The sequence below is a fragment of the Triticum urartu genome, chromosome 1, assembly GCF_003073215.2.
Source record: "Triticum urartu cultivar G1812 chromosome 1, Tu2.1, whole genome shotgun sequence".
Lineage (NCBI taxonomy): Eukaryota > Viridiplantae > Streptophyta > Magnoliopsida > Poales > Poaceae > Triticum > Triticum urartu.
Genome location: NC_053022.1, coordinates 529,458,764 through 529,464,959, shown reverse-complemented (window position 1 = coordinate 529,464,959; position 6,196 = coordinate 529,458,764).

Sequence of the window (6,196 nt, the reverse complement as noted above, 5' to 3'; positions counted from 1 at the left end):
GCAGACGGACTGCTTGACGATGTCCAGCCGAGGACAGGCACCCACCAGTCGCTTCATGAGGCCAAAGTAACTGCCGTGTATAGCTTCGGCTGGCCACAGCCAGATTATTAAATCCTTCATGGCCAGCTCGGCCACCCTATGTAGCTCGACCAGCTGTTTTAGCTAATCGCTGAAGGGCACCGGATGTTTTGGCGCAAGATATTGCGACCAGAATAGCTTCTCCGTGGAGCTCCCTTCTTCGGCTTGGAAGAACTCTGCGGCGTCAGCCACACTGTGTGGCAGATCAGTAAAAGCACCTGGAGAACTCTGAATCCGGGTTAGTAAACGATATTTCATCTTCACATTCTTGCTTTGCATATTGAATGCCTCACCCGCCGCGATCTTCCTGGCCTCCTGGATCTCCCGGAGGGCGCCCTGGGCCTCATTCTGGGCTGCCTCCACACTCTGACGAGCCTTGGCGAGTTCGGTCTCTTGAACCGACGCATCGCGCTTCAAGGCCTCGCACTTCCTCACCGCGTCCTCGAGCTCCTGTTGGACCTTGTTGACCCGGGCCTTGACCTTCTTCCGAGCAGCCTGCTCCTTGACAGCCTTCCCTTTGGCTTCAGCTAGGGCCTTTTTCAGGGCCTCGACCTCGGTCGTCGCCTCTATACACATCATGGCATTTCGGTCACTGCATATCATTTTACCTTTTTTTGAATACATAACAGGTTATTACTTACCTTGTTTTTCCTGGAGCTGCCTCTTCACCTGGCCCAGCTCCTCCTCGGCCTCCGCCAGTTTCTGCTTCAGTCCGGAGACTTCGGCAGTATGCGAGGGTGCAGCCCACAGCGACTCCTGTGTTTACATTTCAGAAAAATTTAGTTAGTTTCCTGCAATAGGAGATTGATCCTCTGTCCGCCTTTTTCTTTTCGACCACCAGATAGTGTCTCAGGGGCTACTGTCTACATTGAGATTTTCTCTTTTGCGTCGTTTACCTCAAAACCTGTCAGCAGGCTGCTGCAGACTTCGGTTAGTCCGCTCTTGGTGGACTGAATCCTTTCAATTACCGTGCCCATAAGGACAAAATACTCATCCAGAATGGAAGCGCCTCACAGCTCTTCCAGCAAATTATCCGGTGCCCCTGGTAGGATAGGGGTCATCGGTGGAATAGGCATCGCCCTTCTTTCGAAGAAGGTTGCGTGCCGGATTCCGGAGCCGCATCGGTCTCCGGAATTGAGTCCGGCTAAGGGCCGAACTGAATACGGCCCTTCCCACCAGTCTCCATGGGGATTGATTCCCCCTGGTGTCCGACAATGGGGGTTTCACCTTCTGGCGCCTCCTGAGCCTCTCCTCCATCGGGAACAGTCCTTCGGGACAGCACCTCTGCATCATCCTTGGCCTTGGGGGAGTGAGCGGCCTGCAGTGAATCACTGGCCATCGCCTTTGAGTCCAGCGAACCTCATGATGAGGATCGCTGGGAGCTGTTGTGGGCTGGACTATAATAGCATAACTAATTATATCAATACAACGAAGAGGAAAGACTTGGTTTATGGGCGGATATGAGTTTTAGCACCTACGATGCGGCCCGAGGCTTAGTGCGGGGGCGTCTCTCCGTACTGCTGTCGACATCCCACGCGGAGTTATCCGCAAGGGAGCTCTTCCCTTTCTTGGACGTCTCCGCCTCCAGATTTGTGGAAGACGCCCTCTTCTTCCTCCCCTCATCGGGTGGAGGGTTTTTCTCCTCCTCCTCCTCATCGTCATTGTTTTCGGCGGCGGAGGAGCAGGTCTTATCTTCGGATGTTGCGTTTGAAGCGCCCTTGCGGCGGGGGCCACTCCGGACCCCCTTGGCCTTCCTCGTGGCCTTCTTCTCTGGCGCCTTATAGGGCGCCGACACTAGCATCTTCGCTAAACGCGGGATGACCGGTTCTTCAGGCAGCGGAGCCGGACATTGATCTACTTCGCCTTCTCCATCCACTCCTGAAGAAGCCATGATAATAAAAGCTTAGATATCGTCCTTGAAACAAGCAAGTAAAGGATGCAGTAAAGATTTACCTTGCTGGAGGAGCGATTGATGATGTACCCACGGTCCGAGGTTGTGGCTGGCAGTGTCTCATTGCCCTTGAAGAGCAACTTCCAGGCATCTTCATGGGTTGGTTCGAAGAGCCTCTCTAGGGTTTGGTGCTTCTTCGGGTTAAACTCCCATAGAGAGTGACTTCGGCTTTGGCAGGGGAGAATTCGGCGAACTAGCATCACATGGATTACATCGACAAAGTTTGACATCCTTGTCCACCATGCTTTGAATGCGTGTTTGCAGCGCTGTCAGGTCGTCTGACGAACACCAGTTCAGGCTCTTCTCAACCCAGGAGGTGAGTCACATGGAAGCTCCGGAGTTGAATTCAGCAACCGCAGCCTAGGTGGCATCGCGGGGTTCTGTAATGTAGAACCATTGTTTCTGCCATTCCTTGACAGACTCCATGAAAGTGCCTTTTGGCCAGGAGACGTTGGCCAGCTTGCTCACCATGGCGCCTCCGCACTCCCCGTGCTGGCCATCCACCACCTTCGGCTTCACATTGAAGATTTTGAGCCATAGCCCGAAGTGGGGTTGGATGCGGAGGAAGGCTTCACACACGATGATGAACGCCGAGATATTGGGAAAGGAGTTCGGGGATAGGTCGTGGAAGTCTATCCCGTAGTAGAACATCAGCCCGCAGACGAAGGGGTGGAGTGGAAACCCTAACCCGTGGAGGAAATGAGGGATGAACACTACCCTGTCGTTGGGCTTCGGTGTGGGAACGATTTGTCCCTGGGCTGGAAGGCAGTGGGCGATTCCCTTCGCCAGATACCCGGCCGCCCGAAGCTCGGCAACGTCCTCCTCCTTGACAGGGGAAGCCATCCACTTGCCTTGACCTTCGAATCCGGACATGGTTGGGTGCTTGCTCGAGTGGGGAACAAATGAGAACTTGGGCGTTGGAGCTCAAGAGTGGAAGGGTAGAGGAAGAGAGAAGGCGTGGGTGAAGAAAAGGGATTCTTATCTCCTTATGAAGGCGGTGAATATTGAACGCCTCCCCACTCGCTTTGAAATTCGCCTACTCCCAAGGGCTGTATAAACGGCACGGTTGGGTTACCCACGCCCGTATTGATGAGGATCCTGCAATAAGGGGATACAATCTCTGCTTTGACAAGATGTGCCAATGGAAATCGCATCTCGAAACACGGGATGGCAGACAAAACAGTTCGATATAGTGACCGGGCAGACGTGATGTCATGTTGTAAAAAAGTTGTCAGCGGATTGGACTCGTGGAATATTATATTCTCTCTACGGTTGTGTGTGGTGTGTGTTACAGGTCCGGACACGTCGATACGCCCAAAGACTATCTTGGAGTTCAGAGGAAGGAACCCGCCTTGCAATGCCGAAGACAGATCTATGCGTCGGATATGTTGTCATTGAAGCCAGGTTCAGGGGCTATGAGGGAGTCCTGGACTAAGGGGTCCTCGGGCGTCCGGCCTGTTAGCCATGGGCCGGACTGATGGGCTGTGAAGATACAAAGACCGAAGACTGCATCCGTGTCCGGATGGGACTCTCCTTGGCGTGGAGGTAAGCTTGGCGACCAAATATATAGATTCCTTTCTTTGTAACCGACCTTGTGTAACCCTAGATCCTTCCGGTGTCTATATAAACCGGAGGACTTAGTTCGGAGGATAGACATTATCATAACCATACAAGCTAGGCCTCTAGGGTTTAGCCATTGCGATCTCGTGGTAGATCAACTCTTGTAATACTCATATTCATCAAGATCAATCAAGCAAGACGTAGGGTATTACCTCCATAGAGAGGGCCCGAACGTGGGTAAAACATTGTGTCCCATGTCCCTTGTTACCATCGACCTTAGACGCATAGTTCGGGACCCCCTACCTGAGATCCGCCAGTTTTGACACCGACATTCGGCACTGCGTTTTCCCATGTTTCCAAGAGTATTTTACCAGCAGGTACAAAAATCCCCGAAATTTCCCACAAGCCCATTCGGTAGCCCGGTATTGGACCGACCCATCCCCAAATTACACGCTGAAACCCTCTAGTACGCGTGTGCGAGGATACGCGAGCTAACCCTCGCGAAATTTCTTCCCAGACCGTGAAACCCTTGCGCTGCCTCCTATGCCCTCCGCCCTCCGTCCTCCGTCCAGAAGTTCGCCATCTGCTCGCCTTCTTCGTCGACTCCGTCCAGGCCGAGCCAGAGCATCCGCCGGTCCTGCCTCGAATCCGGAAGCTTCTTGGCTCTTGCCGCCGCCGCCATCCATGCCATGGCCGCTGTTGTACACGCCGCCTCAGCCCCTGCCGCCTCCGACATCCAAATCCTTCTGGCAACCTAGCATTTTTTCCGGCAAGGACTGGTTCCACCTTATCCCTCCCCTCCCCTCCGTGTAGGGTTCCACTCGTTGGTCTCACCGTTGGTAATATCAGTGTGTAATCTTAGTTCTTGCTAATATGACTGGCTCCTATGATTCTTTGACGGCCTTGTGTAATCTTAGTTCTTGCTAATATGGCCTTGAATTGATTTATATGTTGTTTCCTTTTGATCTACATTTGTATTCGAACCTGCAGTGAAGAACTGGTCTCTTATAACATAAATCGTAGGGGAAATCCTCCTTTTCGTTTTTAATGATTCTTCATTACCATATATCTGAGTGAACTATCTTCATTTGTATGTACTGATGATACTTGTAATGACAACAACTGTAAATTGACAATTAACAATTGGATCAGCTTCCTGAAAGATTACTCCCATATTTTTACAGTATTACACCTTGTGGCTTTACCATTCAATGTCTTTAAGGATGCTATGAACCGTGAGATCTTCATAAATAGTGCCACTGATGATAAAGTGACCGTTGTTATGTGGCTTCGGAGTCGGATGTCCCCATGAGGTATGTTTGAATCATCATGAGGTATATTTATATTTCCAGTTTAAGGAACGAGCAGTTTGCAAAGAGCGCACTTGTGCGAGTTTATTCTTGTAATTAACAGTAGTGATATTAGTGGGCTATTTGCCCTGTGAGCTTACTGTAGATTACCTTTCAGCTTAGTGTTCATCTCTTGATTTTGAGTGCCTTCTTTTGCATGCATACAAACAAAGCAGTTTGTGTATTATATGTCATGTTGATTGTGCGGGACAGAAAGTTCATTTTATTGCAGAATTAATACTTACCGCTTGCTAGAGATTGGTTGCATGTGGTGTGTGTGTAGTAACAGATTGCAATTATGAAGACTATCCCGCTCAAAGTAATTAATCATCCTACATGATAAATTATTGTCTCTGTTGAGTGACATACAAAAGGGATGGGGGAATCATAGTGGAATTTAGGTTAGTGATTGCTGCTCCAATTTCTTGGTGCCTTCCTGCAGCTAGTACTAGGAGTATTTGCCTACTTGAAGCATACACAGACCACGATTGTTTCTAAACAGGCTTCACTTTGCATTGCCTTATTTCGTGTAGACCTAGAAAAACTAGTGAGCAACGACAAGAAATGTTGGATCATGCATATCCCCCTGTTGTTTATTTGTTTCGTTCCTTTTCCTTTTTGATTGATATTGTTGCGTTGCTGGCTGTATTTAAGATGTGTACATGCAGCTGGAGTGCGATCGATTTGTGATCTTGAAACTGTGGGGGTTCCTCCTCCTGTGCAATCTACTCCAGTTCATCAAAGTAGTTAATCTTATGTTTTTCTTTCATGAGCTCACTATACCCTTTCCCCCTATGCCCCGATCTGATCAACATTGCCTGGCTTGTATGCCTGATCTTGTGTAGGTGCGCTCTCTAGCCATTGATTTCTGAAAAGAAAAAGTTCCACTGTCGTCTGCGTCCGTGTGTTTGGTCCACTGTCATCTGCGTCCGTGTGTTTGGTCCACTATTGTACAATAGTTTTCAGTTTGCTGCCGAGTACTCCAGGCAGAGAGGGTTTCAGTCGTTGTAAGTGACATCAAACAAACAAACCCATTAGCAACTACTTGCACTTCCTTTTTCAAAATAAAAAGATTCAACACTGTGTGTCATATTAGCATATGAGCACGGCCAAATTGGATGATTTTATTTGCAAGAAATAGAAAAAAATTGGCATAGTAACAATGTGTTCAGAATTTTTTCGCTCTTGTACAGTTCACGAACAATTATTGTGTGCCAGACTTTCTTACTAAGCATAGCCTCATATTAACATGCTTGCC